This window comes from Macaca thibetana, chromosome 6 (assembly GCF_024542745.1).
Source record: "Macaca thibetana thibetana isolate TM-01 chromosome 6, ASM2454274v1, whole genome shotgun sequence".
Classification (NCBI taxonomy): Eukaryota; Metazoa; Chordata; class Mammalia; order Primates; family Cercopithecidae; genus Macaca; species Macaca thibetana.
Genome location: NC_065583.1, coordinates 45,109,834 through 45,127,424, shown reverse-complemented (window position 1 = coordinate 45,127,424; position 17,591 = coordinate 45,109,834).

The following is a 17,591-nucleotide window of genomic DNA, read 5'->3' as shown; positions in this document are numbered from 1 at the left end:
TTCATTGATTGTTTGTATGAATTTTTGTCTCTCGATTTTGTTCAGTTTATCTCTGATTTTACATTTTTCTTCTGCTAGCTTTGGGGTTGGTTTTTCTTTCTGATTTCTCTAGGTGCCTTGTTAGATTGTTAATTTGAGATCTTTCTAATTTCTTTTCTTTTCTTTTTTCTTTTTTTTTTTTTTTTTGAGACAGAGTCTTGCTCTGTTGCCCAGACTGGGGTGCAGTGGTGCAATCTCAGCTCACTGCAACTTCTGCCTCCCAAATTCAAGCAATTGTCCTACCTCAGCCTCCCAAGTAGCTGGAACTACAGGTGTGCCCCACCTTTCTCAGCTAATTTTATTATACTTTTAGTGGATACAGGGTTTAGCCATGTTGGTCAGGCTGGTCTCAAACTCCTGACCTCAAATGATCCGCCTGCCTTGGCCTCCCAAATTGCTGGGATTACAGGTGTGAGCCACCATGCTGGGCCTCTAATTTCTTGACATAGCACAAAACAGTAAACTATTCATAGCTAAAAGTTACTTCGAATTTCTCTGCACCAAACTCAGTATTAACTGTTTCCAACTCAGTCTATTTAATCTTCATGGCAACTTTTTTGATGTAAGTATTATTTTGTAAATAAATAAATTAAGACAGGGAAGTTAACCTTCTCAAGGATGCCCAGGTGCTTTGTACCACAGGAGAGCAGAGATGGTGAGACACACAAAGGAGAGCTTCCGTCAGCTTTGAGCTCCAGACTGGCAGTGTGACTGCCCTGTGGGGAGGCTCAGGCGATGGCATGGCCAGTCCCTATCCATGGTAGACCCTTAGTGCCTTGCGAATTTGCTTTCTTTCCTTCCTCAACTTCCTGATTCCTATACCTAATAAAAGGAGCTACTGGGCGACAGACAAGATAGTCTCTTTCAGAACACAATTGACAGTTTATAGCTACTTCTCAGCAGAGTAAAGAATGCCCTTTACTGAATTAACCAGCCACCCTGTACTAGAAGGCTTGGAGCCTGTTAGTATAACTGTGCCAATTCATTTGGTTCCATCAAATATCGTCACAACACTGCAGGTGACCTTCAAGGAAGTATTGACTGCTTCTCGGTGGACCTGCTGGAGTTAAACCAAATTTTTCCTCATTATTGACCTCATCTATGAGGTCATATTTATATCCAATGTGATGCTCCCATCAACCCTCTGATAAAAGACTCTGCTTCCATTAAAGTTGGTTTTGTAGAACCTCCACTATCATTTTATTTTCACAGCCAGCTTCTGGAAGAAAAAAATAAATCACCCGAGGTTGTTTCCATACAGGAGAAGGACAGAAAATTGGCATCTAGGCATCAAAGTATGGCTTCTGTGGACGCTAGAGATTCACAGCTCCAGTGCTGGGAAGAGTCACCCCAAATGCAAAAGGAGGCCTCCCTGCCCATCTCATAACAAGGATGCTTCCTAGGGCCTTTTCAAGTAAAATAAGAGTGGAAACTGGCTTTGGATCACCTTACGTGGACTGCAGAAACTCAGCTCAGACTAGGAAATAGTGCTCCTTTGGCCACACTGCTTATTTGTTAATTTTTAAATTTTTGATTCCACAAAGATCTAAAACTGTTGTAATTCACTGTGCTCCATTCACAATCATTGTCTTCCTTGCCTACACTCAAAATTCTCCCGTTATCTTTGAAGTACTCCTTCCCCTAACTTTGCCCATCCATCGACCCAATTTCCAAAAGGCCATTTTACAGACCAACTCATCACAATCAATTGAGTAGCTTTGTAGATCTACTGATCAAAGGCCCTCATCTAGGAATCAAAGAGATTCTTATTCAATAACTCTGTGGTGGAGCTAGAGAATATTTTAAGAATATTGCCCCACAATATCAAATACATTGGTAAGGTGTCCCGGGAGGGAATCTTGGTGCCTGGTACAATGGCATAGTGGTGCAGGGGATCCTTTTCGCTGTATACGTTTTTCAGTATTTTAGATTTGTACCCAGTGAATGCATTAGTTATTTCTACAAAAACAGAATTCACAATGAATGCATAAATAAACAAATACATAAAAGCATTTTCCCTTGGTGATTCTGCTGCACAGCCAGGTTTGAGAATCACTGCATTAACTCATCACAAGGGAAAAAAATAAATTCAAATTGATTAGCCCATTTACCAATCTTCCAGTGTAGACATCTGCCTTGTATCCCCAGTGATTAACACAGGGCCTGCATGGAGGGTAAGCAATAAATATTTGTTGAATTTAAATCAGTCTTCATCTGTCCTTTACAACAGACTGAGGTGAACATAGTCTCTTGAGGTTGAGTTCTGTATGTATTTTTTTATGCCCCCTGCAAAGCTAGGGGCCACAGCACCATAACTTGTGTGATAAATTCCAGTTTCTAAGTGTCTAGCACTGAAGTGCATTTAATCAGGCTGGTCCCAGGGAACAATGGGATACCTTCTCTGATCCTGTTCTTTAAAGAATATAAATAGTCATCTTTCAAGATAAATTTGAAAAGGGCCTTGGGTCAAAAGTCAGAAGTTTGTATATACAGGGAGTAGTTAGGGATTAGGGAAGTCTTCATGGGGGAGGATGGCACATCTTGACCAAGCTCATCAGAATGATTAAGATTTCAGTGAATGGTGATATCGTAGGAAAGAAAGGTGGACTCAGGGGTTAAGACATTCCAGGTGGATGTATAGGAATGGGAAAGTGTAGCATTGGAAAGGCCACAAGTGAAAAGCATATTTGGGGAAAAACAGGGAGCAGCTAGCTATAGGAAAGAAAAACTGGGACATATAGTCTGGAGAGGATGGGGCCAGGTTGTGGGAGCCCTAATGTAAGTAATGTGAAAGTCTTTGAAATGATATGCACATGCAGGGAATCATAATTATTATGTTATTATAATTTTTAAGTCCTGGTTGGCCCTGTAGGTAAACTGGGTTACTATTTTAAACAAGAAATATGCTCCAAAACTTGCTGCAAAAGCTGAACAGTATACAAGGAAGCAGATTCTTCGGCAAAAGAATGCATTCCTGGGACAGATTCAGCCAGGTTTTGATGTTGAACCCGCTGAGAATAATGAGAAGAGAGGTAGTGAGTGGAAAGAATAAAAAGATAATTACTACTTAAAGAAAGAAATGTAGAAGCAGATAAAATAACTGTTTTCTCCTCGCAAATGTAACAGGAAAAGAAATGCTGAGATGGGTAATGATAAAAAAGTGGCCCAAGATGAAATAAAGTATGCAAGCGATAGAAATCGATTCCCTGACTATTGTGTATCCATTCTGGGCTCAAAGGCAGAGCCAACCTGAACTTTTGTTCTACATTCTCAGATCAGTAAATTCCTCTTATTTTCCCTGAAGCACTTCCTACTGAGGCATTGTTGGAAAGGGTGGAATATGTTCTTCCTTCCAGATCTTAACGCTGCCAGCCAGCCATAGTGTGAACTCCCAACAGGTGTTGAGGAGCATCAGCAACATGGGAGTAATGGAAAATAGAGCAAATGAAAGCATTTCCTAAGTCAGCGCTATTTGCTCACAAATGTTTTCAGGGGGGAAATATGAAAGAAATCACACAAAATTATCTTCTTTCAGAGTCACATTCCCCCCAGGACAGTGATGGAACCTCATGAGGGTGGATCACACTTATAAATTTCAGCCCCAAACTAGATATAGTTATTTGTTTTACAGACTAAGCAAGGCTTAAGAGGTGGAAGTTACCTTTCGATGCAACCGGAAGCAAAATGTCCCCTGCTGTCTGACACTTGATGTATTTAGTTTCAGGTCTTAGAAATCAAGACACATTGCTTAACAGATTATTCTCTCTCTCTCATTTTTAATTTTCAAGTTCCTATTCATAGCTCTTTACGTAGGAGATGAGGATGAATATAGAGAAGATGCTCCTCACCCAAGCCCATTCTATTCCTCTGGCTGAGCGAAACTTCCCCTTAGGCTAATACATAACTAGCTTACTCCGCTTTAGTCTTTAGGGAGCTATGAGAAGTAAATTTGCCTGGAAAAAGATTTGGAAACAAAACTAGGCATTGAAAAAGCAGGACCAACATTCAGATGAGGTGAATAAGGTAAGTAAGGCACACGATTTAAGAAGTCACTCCCCCTCCAGGTCACACAGTGCAGGGTTGTCCCTGGGAGCGGGCACCTCCTTCAATTTTAATCCCTGGGTGTCTCACTTGCCTCACCGTAGTCTCTGCCCAGAGCCCCAGTGTTCCATTCATAAACACCCAGGTCGCCTTGGTATTTTATGCAATCGGTTCACCATTTATTCAGGAGATACATACCTGAATGTCATTCACAATATCCAGAAGTCTTTCAAGTTGTTTCATCTGTTTCTTTCACTGGCAATGGCCCCAAGCACATTAACTTTGTATTTTCCTTATTGCTTCCTGCAGAGAATCTTAGAGGCATTGCAGGAAACCGACATTAAATGAATTTTAGAAAGTAAAATAATCTTGGGGTGTTCATGATCACCTCCGAAATTTATCTGTTTTATAAGTATATTTTCTTGTTTTAGTTTTCTACAAGTTTGAAACTTTCTATACATTTGGATTCCTGAAATTCACTGTCCCATAGGCCAACCAGGAGGCTAAACAAAATAAGAGCAGCCATTGCTTTCTTTACTGTCAACTGATCCTGCATAAGATCTCCTTCAACACTGTATGTTCTATTGCAAAGTCTTAAACTGCTGGCTGCTGGATTCTCTGGGATGAATTAATTGGGAATGTACTGTTAACCCCCTGGAAAAGTGGATTATTTCATTCTAGGATTTTGATTTAGTACCTTGCCAAAGAAGATGATCTCTATTAACCTCGATAACAGAGGATTAGTTAGAATCTTTAGTTATCGCTGAAGGCTATGGTGACATGATAGCTGAATGCCTAAGAAGAATGCTACTTTTCAGATGGTCAGCTGTATTAATACTTTACTTTGTGACTATTTGCTTTATGCTTAGAAAGTTTTTTCCTGTTTACCTATATTATTTTTAGTTTTGATTTCTCATTTAAAATATACTGAACTCTTTTATTCTTCTAGAATTTCTTTTTGTACATGTTCTATGGAGAATATCTAAATTTATTTTTCTCTGGTTAGTAAAGCAATTCACCTAATACTATTCATTCCAGAATTTCTCAAGTTTGTGAACACATGAACCCCCTTGAGCACATAGAAACCAAACTTTCAAATAATTGAGGAAAAGGGGAAAAGGCTTATTATGCTACATTAACTATAAAACATCAGATACAAAACTGAATCAATTTGATTCATATATAGTGTTATACACTACACATTCATATATATAAAATGTTTTATTTATACATTAAAAAAGGTTAAAAAACACACCTAATTCTTAGTAGTTGTATGTATCTCGGGTGACAAAATCATAGGCAATTTTTATTGTTTTCTGTATACTTTATGAGTGTTCTGAATATCCTCAATGGGCATATATTATTTTGTAATGTAATGGTATCAAGATTAAAAATTTAAAATCTTTTTGCCTGTTATATTAGCGAAGGGAAAAATACACATATTCAGGAGAATTCTGAGCAGATGGTGCCAATGGCTATAAAGTTTTTCAATCTCCAAATCCCCCCATAAAATTCGAGGGACTTTATGGCAAAACATGGACAACACTGACAACAAAACTAAGTGAGAAGGTGTCCCCACAAACCCTAAAATATAAGCCATCCACAGCCACAAGATCTACGGGGTATTGGCGTTTTTGTGGAGAACACAACAGAAACTATAGGCCAGCATTTTGCAGAGCTGAGAACAGAGAACTCCAAAAACTTAATAGGTGTTCACCGCAAAGTACCACAGGCTAACTAGAGAACAGCAGCCGAAATGAGGGTGGGGTTTACTCTCTCCCATATTGGATGAGTACAAGAAATCTGGCGCTAGAAAGATGTGAGGGAGCTGCAGCTGTCAGCCAAAGCTTGAGATGAATTCTCAAAATAGCCAGAGCTCCTGCTAGGATGGGCCTGCCCTCAGGAATAACTGCGGGGAGTCGAATCAAAGTTGAGCAGGAGATGGACACCAGGGATAAGGAAAGACAACACTGGGGAGGAGAACAGAGCTGGCAGACCTCAGGAAGCAGGCTGCCTATTTTGGGGCATTATGAAATAGACGAGGGAGCTCTGTGAAGTTATAAAAGCTTTCCTGAACCACGCCCATTCTAAAAGTGCAGAGAACCAATTACACATAAAAATGGGCAACAGAAAAGGATGAAGGCCAAATGCGTACTCAGTTATTATAAGAAAAAAGAGAATAAGGGGCAGAATAACATCTCTGCAGACAATGAAAGATATGCTGCCAAACAACGAAACTGTATCCTACAATTTTAAAACTAAAAGAGATTAAGAAAATGATATGACATTAAAGAACCATACAAATCAAAATTAGAAAAACAGAAAAATGTGATGACAAAATTTGAGAAAGAACTAAAAATAATTAAAAAAATGGTGATCGCCCTATAATGTTTTTTACCTAATAACAAGAGAGACATAGACATGAGCATCAGTTATCAGCTTATAGGAATCTATAGAACTAAAACTAAGTGAGAGCTAAGAAGGGGAGGATAGAATTCATAAGTACTATGTATTACGACAATGCAGATACAGTAGAACTCCAAGAAATACAGGAGGAGAATGTGTAGATCATATGCAAAAATAATTGGAATATTTTCAGGAATCATATTCACAAATATCAGTATTGGTATTAATATTATTTGGATACTATTGTATGTACAATACATGAATAATCAAATGAGTAGTTATGGAATATTTTCATTCTATCATCCCTGCTGTTCTTGAGAAACAAGATTCTCAGTGTGAAAGAAAGGAGATGCATATATAATAGAGGAAAAGTTGAGTAAAAGTTCTGTGGGCTTACATTTGAATTAGAGGCAGCAAAATAAACTTATGAGATCTTTTATCTTTATATACGTACGTGTGCATGTGTATATTTCCTAGCTCTGGACACTAATGAATGGAGAAACCTAGAGACAATGATCCTCCTGATAGCAATGAGCTAGTACCCAGATTGTGATATTGAAATAAAATTTGTCTTTAAAAGAAACCTGGGCTATGTAAAGAAATAGCTAGTGGCTGGGAGCGGTGGCTCATGCCTGTAATCCCAGCATTTTGGGAGCGGAGGCAGGCAGATCATGTGGTCAGGAGTTTGAGACCAGCCTGACCAACATGGAGAAATCCCATCTCTACTAAAAATACAAAATTAGCTGGGCGCGGTGGTGCATGCCTGTAATCCCAGCTACTCAGGAGGCTGAGGCAGGAGAATCACTTGAACCCAGGAGGTGGAGGTTACAGTGAGCCAAGATTGTGCCATTGCACTCCAGCCTGGGCAACAAGAGTGAAACTCTGTCCCCCGCCACCCCCACCACCCCTAACACACAACAGCTGATTCCAGGTCTGGGGCCTGAAAGCTAATAGAAGCATGACAAACCTTGTCACACACCCAGAGTGGTCAAATCCTACTTGAGTCATGACAAAAGGACTTCAGGAGCCAACTTAACGACCCCTCTCACTTGCTAAAATTAATACAAATTGTTGTCCAATAATGATAAAACACATAATGAATTGAAACTCATCAAATATGTTTAAATTCATGAGCTTATAACATTAACAAAATTCATTGCCTTCAAGGATGGCAGCAAACCAATGTATTATCTTGAAAACCAGTAAATAAATGAAAGGATCAAGCATTTTCCTACCTTTTCTTTATTAACTGTACTGCAAGCTAGTTAGGACAAGCTTGTCCTCTTCCTAACGGAGGAAGGACAAGAGTCTCCTTATAAAATGTTCCAACAAATAACCTGCAATAAATTGACTCTTTTATGTTGACTGCTGACAACTTTTAACCCGGTATCTCTCTCCTTTCCTTCTGCTCCACATCTAGGCTACTAAGAAAGGTTGGTCTCTCTCCTTTGGCTCCTATCGAAGTTTCAAACCACGCAGGCTTGCCTGTACAAACTTGTGGGAAACCTGAGAAACCCTCACTTCAGTGCCACACTCTAATCCCAATATATTACTTTTCCTGCTCTCTCCAGCCATTCATGGGTCGGCTTGCAAAGCCAGCCCTGCTCATCTCCAAAGGCCTCATGTAATGAACCTTCTTATGCCCTCTTAATGTGAATGGCATCATCAGCCCTGATGACCAAATAATTTTGAGTAGGGATCCATTCTGCTCTGTAGAATGATCATACCATGGACAAAAATCAAAGGATAGACTTAGAATTCTATTTCCATTTTGTAACCCCAATTAAAAAATGAATCTAGTCATTCAGCATCAAAGTCTGCCAACATCATAAAGCAAAGAAAAACTAGACATTTTATGTCTACAGCAGGTTATCTGAAAACTTAGCTAAGATAATTGTTAAAGGTGGTTAATTTTCAATGCAGATGAAACAGCCTTATCTTGGAAAAAGATGCCATTTAGAATTTTCATAGCTACAGAGTAAACATCACTGCCTGGCTTCGGAGCTTTAAAAGATAGGCCGATTCTTTCGTTAGGGACTAATGCAGTTGGAAACTTTAGGTTGAAGCCAATGTTCAGTTACCATTCTGAAAATCCTAGAACCCTTAAAAATTATGCTAAATTTACTCTGCCTGTGCTGTATAGATGATACAACAAAGCCAGAGGACAGCATGTCTGTTTACAGCATGGTTTAATGAACATTTTAAGCTCACTATTAATACCTACTGCTTAGAAAAAAGATTGCTTTCAAAATATTACTACTAACGGATAACACACCTGGCCACCCAACAGTTCTGGTGGAGATGTATAAGGAGATGAATGGTGTTTTCATGCCTGCTAACACAACATCCATTCTGCAGCCCATGGATGGAGAAGTAATTTTGAATTTCAAGTCTTATTATTTAGGAAATACAATTCATATGGCTATAGCTACCATAGATAGGGATTCCTCTGATAGATCTGGATGAAGTACATTGAAAACCTTCTGGAAAAAATTCACCATTCTAGATGCCATTAAGAACATTTGTGATTCATGGGAGGAGGTCAACATTAATAGGAGTTTAGAAGAAGTTGATTCCAACCCAAATGGATTACTTTGAGGAGTTTAAGATTTCAGTAGCAGAAGTCACTGTTGATGTAATAGAAATAGCAAGAGAACTAGAATTAGTAACAGCACCTAAAGATGTAACCAAATTGTTGTAAAATCTAATAATAAAACTTTAAAGAATGATGAGCTGCTTCTTACCAATGAGCCAAAAAAAGTGGTTTATTGACATGGAATCTGCTCCTATTGAAGATGCTGTGAACATCGTTGAAATGATGACAAAGGATTTAGCATATTTCATACCTTAATTGATAAAGCAGTGTCAGAGTTGGAGATGATTGACTCCAATTCTGAAAGAAGTTCTGTGGGTACAATGCTATCAAACAGCATCATACGCTACAAAGAAATCTGTTGTGAAAGGAAGAGTCAATCAATGTGGCAAATGTCATTGTTGTCTTACTTTCAGAAATTGCCACAGCCACTCCAACCTTCAGCAACCACCACCTTGATCAACTAGCAGCCATGAACATTGAGGCAAAACTCTCTGTCAGCTAAAAGATTGTGACTCACTGAAGGCTCAGATGATCTTTAGCATTTTAGAGCAATGAAGTATTTTTAAGTTATATACATTTTTTAGACATAATAAATGCTCACTTAATAGACTACAACATAGGGTCAGCATAATTTTTATGTGCTTTAAAAATGTAAAAACAAAACCTGAATGACAGCACATCTGTTTTATATGCACTGGAAAACAAACAAAAAAAAAAATTGTGCCATTCACTTTATTATCACATTTGGTTTACTGCTGTTGTCTTAAATATCTCCAAGTTATGCTTTTACCTTACACCAACATGATGGATTATTATCAATATATGGAAAGGCTACCAGTTTAATATTAATACTATATGCCATTTATTGTACCCTATAAAGTATAGACAATGTGGTGAGTAGTTCATATGCATTATGTCTAATACTTATAGCATGTCCTCTCTGTCTCTCTCTCTCTTCCTCTCTATTTTGCCACTCTGAAAACTGAGGCTCAGAGAATTTAAGGGATGAGGCCAAGTCCACATAGTTGTGGGCTGCCAAGTCAAGGTGATTGTTTTCATAGACCTCAAACACTTTTAAGGATCTAATCATGAGATGAGAGAAGATGAAAGATACCTCTAGGTGTCATCAATACCTCCAAACAATGGAATAAATAAGAATATCATCAACAGGCAATGAGCCCAACTTGGAGGGAAACTCAAACAGCTAACAACTGTTTCAGCTGATTTCCTCAGCTTCACTTGAAAAGGAAATAAGGCAGAATGGAGTCCTTCAATCAGATGGTTTAATCCTACCTTCAGGGAAGGCAAAAATCATTGTGTTAAAGATGAGAGTTGTCTTTTTTAACCAATTAAAAACTCTTCAACAGATAAAACACAAAAGCTGATGAGAAAAATGGGGCCTTGAATCAGGCAGAATTTTTTTTTTCAGATTCTTGATAAACTTTCATCACAAGGAGATTAATTATTGGAAATTGAAGAGGAATGAGCTATTAATAAATGTATTAATGGGAGTAGAAGTATTACTCATACTTTTAATAATATTTAATATAATTAATAGCAAAACGAAACAAATATCCAAATGGTTATCAATTTGAAAATTTTTTCTACAAACGTATAGACAATTTTAATTTGATAACAAGTACTGAAAAATGAAACGTAAAGGGTGATTTTTGTCCTTAATTTTAACCATTTAGGGGAAATGGAAATTGAGGTCATTTCATAAATTCACAAATAACTCAAAACTAGTAACTAAGGTAAAAATTCCAAATAAAAATAATAAAAACTGATTATTAATGAACATTTAGCCAGGGAAGAGTGATTTTAAAGTGGTAAAGATCACTATTCCAAAATGATAAAAAAACAACTCAGGGATTTTATAGAAGTTGATATTTTTAGAGAAATTTTTAAATTCTCACTTTTGTAATAACAGTTTATTTTATCACCCTGACACAAAAAAGTGTTCTGGGTATTTTAGGAAAAGTTAAATAATACTCAAATTTGCAAGATTTTTATTGAACGCTAAAGGCCATTGATTCTCAATCACGGTTGCACATTAGAATCATCTAGACAACTTTAAAAATATTAATTCTGCATCTTATTCCAGACTGATTAAATTAGAATCTCTGGGAATAGGGTTGGGCATCAGCTTTTTCAAAAGTCTCCCAGATGATCGTATTGTGCTGTCAGGGTTCAGAACCATTAATTTAGACAGTGAAGAGAAAATTGTAAACATGATGAGAGTAAGAATGATGTGTGATTTATTCAACACAGTGCTTGGGGCACAATAAATGCTCAATAAAGATGGAGTGAATGGAGTAATTTAATAACTGTGTGGCATATCTATAATTAGGAAAGCCTACCAATGCTTCCTATTCCCATTATATCATTTTTAAAGTTGCCCCTGCTGAGTGATAACTTATTTTTAGTTCTTCTTGATTATACACTCAAATAATATTTTCAAATCCAAAATCTAAAGAAATGAAATATATTTTGAAATGAAGCTGAATTTTAATGTGCCTACTTCTTGTCCTAAAAGAACCAGCTGCCTATCTTGTTACCATAATAACAAGCACCTCATAGGTGGTGGGTGCCCCTAAGCACCTCATATGTGGTGACGCAGTGCTAAGGTTGTGGCCTGAGGAGCCATGCCTTCATACATTTTTTATGGTGACCTGCTGTCACATATATTTTACATCATAACCAGGATATCCATAAATTTAAATCTGAAACAAATATCAATACTAACCTTTAATATGTGAAATAATCTCTGATGTGTTCTATTCTATTTAATTCACTAAAAATATTACTAAAATCTCAATTAATTTCATGACCACTAGGGAATTTTTAAAAAACTTTGAAAAACACTGCTAATGTATACTACTGATTTTTGTACATTTATTTTGTATTCTGAAACTTTGTTGAAGTTCTTTATAAGATCTAGGAGCTTTTGGACAGAGATTATGGGGTTTTCTATCTATAGAATCATATCATCTGCAAACAAAAAGCAGTTGCAACAAAAAGAAAAATTGACAAATGGGACCTAATTAAACTAAAGAGCTTCTGCACAGCAAAAGAAACTATCAAGAGAGTAAACAGACAGTCTACAGAATGGGAGAAAATATTCACAAACTATGCATTCAACAAAGGTCTAATATCCAGCATCTACAAGGAACTTAAACAAATTCGCAAGAAAAACAATAACTAACCCCACTAAAAAGTGGGCAAAGGACATGAAAAGACACTTTTCAGAAGAAGACATACATATGGCCAACAACCATATGAAAAAATGCTCAGCATCACTAATTGTTAGAGAAATGTAAATCAAAACCACACAAGATACCATCTCACATCAATCAGAATGGATATTATTTAAAAAGTCAAAAAAGAAAAGACGCTAGTGAGGTTGTGGAGGAAAGCGAATACTAATACACTGCTGGTGGTAATGTAAATTAGTTCAATCATTATTGAAAGCAGTGTGGTGATTTCTCAAAGAATTTAAAACAGAACTACCATTTGACCCAGAAATCCCACTATTGGGTAAATACCCAAAGAAATGCAAATTGGTCTACCATGAAGACTTATTCACACATATATTCATCACAGTGCTATTCACAATAGCAAAGTCATGGAATCAACCTAAATGCCCATCAATGGTAGACTGAATAAAGAAAATGTGGTACATATACACCATGGAATACTATGCAGCCATATAAAAGAACAAGATCATATCCTTTGCAGCAACATGGATGAAGCTAGAGGCCATTATCCCAAGCAAACTAATGCAGGAACAGAAAACAAATACCTCAGGTTCTCACTTATAAGTGGGAGCTAAACATTGACTACACGTGGACACAAAGAAGGGAACAACAGACACTGGGGCCTACTTGAGGGTAAATGGTGGGAGAAGGGTGACTGTTAAAAAATTGCTTATTGGGTACTATGCTTATTACCTCAGTGATGAAGCAATCTATATACCAAACCCCCATGGCATGCAGTTTACCTAGATAATAAACCTGCACGTGTACCCTGAACCTAAAAGAAAAGTTAAAAAAGAAAAAAAATGCTATAACTGAACAGTGCACACAGCATGGCCAAGGCAGACCAGCAATGCTCTTCTTACCATGGAGGAGAAAATAGGTTTTCAGTGATTATAGCTAACTCGTAATATCCTGGTATTGTACTTGCTATAAATAGATATTTTATTGTTTACTCTTTATTTCTTGCAGCATGAATCTATGCCTCATTGAGGGCAGGACTTTCATCTGCCTTCTACATCATTCTATCATGAACTAGGTATAAATATGGTGCCTAACTCATATTAGAAACTGAGTAAATGCTGGTTATATTGATGAACACGTGAATAAAGAAATCACAGCTATAGTTGTGTAAACTATACGAAAGTTTCAACTATTTTCCAAAAGCTCTCAATTCCAAAGTCTTAGTTGTACAATTTGCATCCTGTTGAAGAGCCCGGCATATCATCATTATTTTATAAAGGGATTCATGCTATTCAGTGAAAAATATCATGAAGCTCCTAAAACTCAACCAAGGATTTAAAAAATCATCTTTGCCATAAAGTTCATAGCCCTAAAACCAAGAATAGTACTCCCATCAGCTGAGAGATGGAGAGAGAGAATGATCTATTTTTTGAATAATTTTCTATGAATAACAATAACCAAATATCTTGGCAGGGAGGAAGGCAGGCCTTGAAAGTAAAAGAGCCATTAAATCAAAAGACTGGGAGCCATGAATGGTGAATGTCAATGAGACCACCAGATTTCAGATTCCACCAGATTTGGCCTCTGAGGGAATTGGGAAAAGCAAAAAAGACCAGTAATAGGGAAATGATGGCAAAAATAAAGAAATCATATGTTACCTGGCAGGGTATCTGGGAGTAAAAGCAACCCAGGGAAAGAGAAAACTGGTGAGAACATAGATCAATAGATACTCATCCACATGCACACACAAGATATCACAGATATACAAGTCAAGGTAAGCCAGTGCTAATGTTGCTGAGTGACTCATAAGTTTCGATTCAAAGATGTGTTGCACTTAGAGATTTGTAGCCCAAGCTCTGATATTGGTAGAGAATGAAAATCCATTCATTTACTTAGTCAATAAATATTTATTGAACATTTGTCCTATACAAACGTTAGGAATAGAATGGTCAGCATAGTAGACACAGTCCTTATCCTCATGACATTTCTATTCTAATGAGAAATTTAAACAACTATAATATTAACAAATTAATTGCATAATTAGTTATTGACTATAATTTTAAGAGTTATGAAGGAGGTGTTCAATGGTACCATAAACGCTTGAGCTATGGTCTAAAGCATGAAGAAGAGCCCACTGGGGCATTCCAAGCAGAGAGGACAGTATTTACAAGGGTCCGCGGCAGTGGGAGTATGTTTCATTTGAGGATGGTGTGGCTAGAATACATGAGTGAGGGCAGAATCACTAAGGAAGTCAGTAGGGTCTGGACCACGCATGGACTTTCAGGGCATGTTAAGTTTTGGAAACTTTATTCTGAGATTAATGAGAAGTCACTTAAGGGGTTTGAACAGAGTTCAGAGGGGTGGTGTTAAGGTGGCTCAGGGACAGGAATTAACGTGAGTTATCTGGCTCAGGTCTGTTCTGTGAAGTGTACCAGCATGATGGCTGTCAATTGTCATGACCATCTCATTCTCATTCTGACTGATATAGTTGTGTTAGGACAGCTTTAGTTCTGTTACTGAATGATCTTTTCATTTTATCCCTGGATCTGTCCAAATTACTGTATAAAGAAGTTTTCCAGTTTAAACCATTTCTCATTAGAGAATGATTTAAAAAGAAAAAAGCTTTGCCTGTCTATTACTACTGAAGAAAATGTTCTGGAGAGTGAGACTTGCCTTAATCTTGGGCCTGCAACTCGTGCATTCCAAATATGATTTTCAATAAATCTGTTTAAATCCTCATTGTGTCTCCCTTTAAATCTTTAGCTCCTTCCTTACATATCAAGCTTGGGAAGACACAGATTTCTTCATTCAATAAGAAAAGCCCACAGCACCATAACCTGAGAATGTAATTCCTTCTATGTAGAAGTGTGCATATCTTTGTGAAATTTTGATGAAAATGGAATTTTACTTTCTAGACAAGGAAAACAAGAGACAGAGGCCTTGGGATTCCTGGCTTTCCAAAGAGCTCTATCTAGACAGAGAGATGTTTATCCATCTAGGAGGTTTTTTGCTTTGTTTTGTTTTGTTTTTTAGTACTGCTGTTAGGGTTAGATAAAATTAAATTGTACCATAAACGATGATTTTTTTTTTTTTTTTTTTTTTTTGAGACAGAGTCTTGCTCTGTCGCCCAGGCTGGGGTGCAGTGGCCGGATCTCAGCTCACTGCAAGCTCCGCCTCCCGGGTTTAGACCATTCTCCTGCTTCAGCCTCCCAAGTAGCTGGGACTACAGGCGCCCGCCACCTCGCCCGGCTAGTTTTTTGTATTTTTTTTAGTAGAGACGGGGTTTCACCGTGTTAGCCAGGATGGTCTCGATCTCCTGACCTCGTGATCCGCCCGTCTCGGCCTCCCAAAGTGCTGGGATTACAGGCTTGAGCCACCGCGCCCGGCCTAAACGATGATTTTTTAGAAAACCTATTCTTGAAAAGTCTAGGTTTGAGAAATCTGAATCTACATGAAAGTATTTAAGTTTGGTACCAGATCCAGCAATGATGGAAGATTACAATAATTCTTCTAAATATTGATTAAGCAGTTACTGTGTGCCAGGCACATGTGGAAGCTTTGGATGCATTATCTCATTTTACCCTCATAACTATTCCAGGAAATAGATACTACTAATGTCTTCATTTTACAGATGAGGAAAATGAAGCTTGGAAATGTTAATTTGCTGCTTGAGAATGTGGTAGGGCTGGGATCTGAACCCTGTTTATACAACTCAAACACTCCCTCTTTAATTCCAGCATAATATCTAACACAATTAGATTAATAACCTATCATGTGTAAATACAAGACTCTTTTTTTACAGGTTCCTAGCATTGTCCAATATTGTAAAGTTATTAACATAGGCTAGCATCTAGGAAACACAATGACTTGAGCTCAGAAATAGAGTCCCACCCTTCCTCTCCTATAAAGTGATAAAAAAAAAAAAAAAAAAAAAAAAACCAAAAGAATCCAAAAAATAAAAAGGAACATAATTCTGTCATTAGTGGCAACATGGATGCATGGATAAGCTTGGAGGACATTATGTTAAGTGAAATAAGCCAGGCAAAGAAAGATAAACACCACATCTTCTCGCTCATATGTGAAAGCTGAAAAAGTTGATCACAAAGAAGTAGAGAGTAGGGCAGTGGTTGCTAGAGGCCAGGGGAGGGCACCAGGGAGGGCACTCACTGTTCTTTCTTGACATCACATGCGGTACAGACACCACCATTAAAGCATTTTCATACTGGAAAAAAAATTATCCTTTCCACTTAAGAGCTAAAAGAGAGCAATAAAAAAAGAGAAATCAATCAGAATGGCAAAATGTGGGTATTGCAAAATTGAGTGACAGGAGAATTCTTTATGGTATTCTCTTTACTTTTTTTTTTTTTTTTTTTTTTTTTTTTTTTTTTTGAGACGGAGTCTCGCTCTGTAGCCCAGGCTGGAGTGCAGTGGCCGGATCTCAGCTCACTGCAAGCTCCGCCTCCCGGGTTCACGCCATTCTCCGGCCTCAGCCTCCCGAGTAGCTGGGACTACAGGCGCTGCCACCTCGCCCGGCTATTTTTTGTATTTCTTAGTAGAGACGGGGTTTCACCGTGTTAGCCAGGATGGTCTCGATCTCCTGACCTCGTGATCCGCCCATCTCGGCCTCCCAAAGTGCTGGGATTACAGGCTTGAGCCACCGCGCCCGGCCTGGTATTCTCTTTACTTTTGTGTATGGTTAAAAGTTTTTATAATAAAAAGTCCTAGATTTGAAAAATAAATTCAGGAGTAAAGTTGAAGTTTACAAAATTAATGTACAAAAATTAGTAGCATTTCTATACAGCAATAACGATCAAACCAGGAAAGAAATGAAGAAGGCAGTCTCGCAATAGCTACAAAAAAATAAAATACCTAGAAATAAATTTAACCAAGGAGGTAGAAGGTCTCTACAAGGAAAACTACAAAACATACTTGAAAGAAATTGAAGATGATCCCAACAAAGAGAAAAACATCAAATGCTCATGAGTCAGAAGAGTCGATATCATTAAAATGATTATATTGCCCAAAGAATTCTACAGATTTAATGCAATTCCTATCAAAATAACAATGTCCTTTTTTTACAGAATTAGAAAAACCAACCCTAAAATTCATATAGAATCAAAAAAGAGCTTGAATAGCCAAAGCAATCCTACACAAAAAGGAAAGAAGCTAGAGGCATCATATTTCCTGACTTCAAAATACATTTCAAGACTATAGTAACCAAAAAAGCAGGGTGCTGGTATAAAAATAGACACACAGACCAATAGAACAGAATAGAGAACTAAACAATAAAG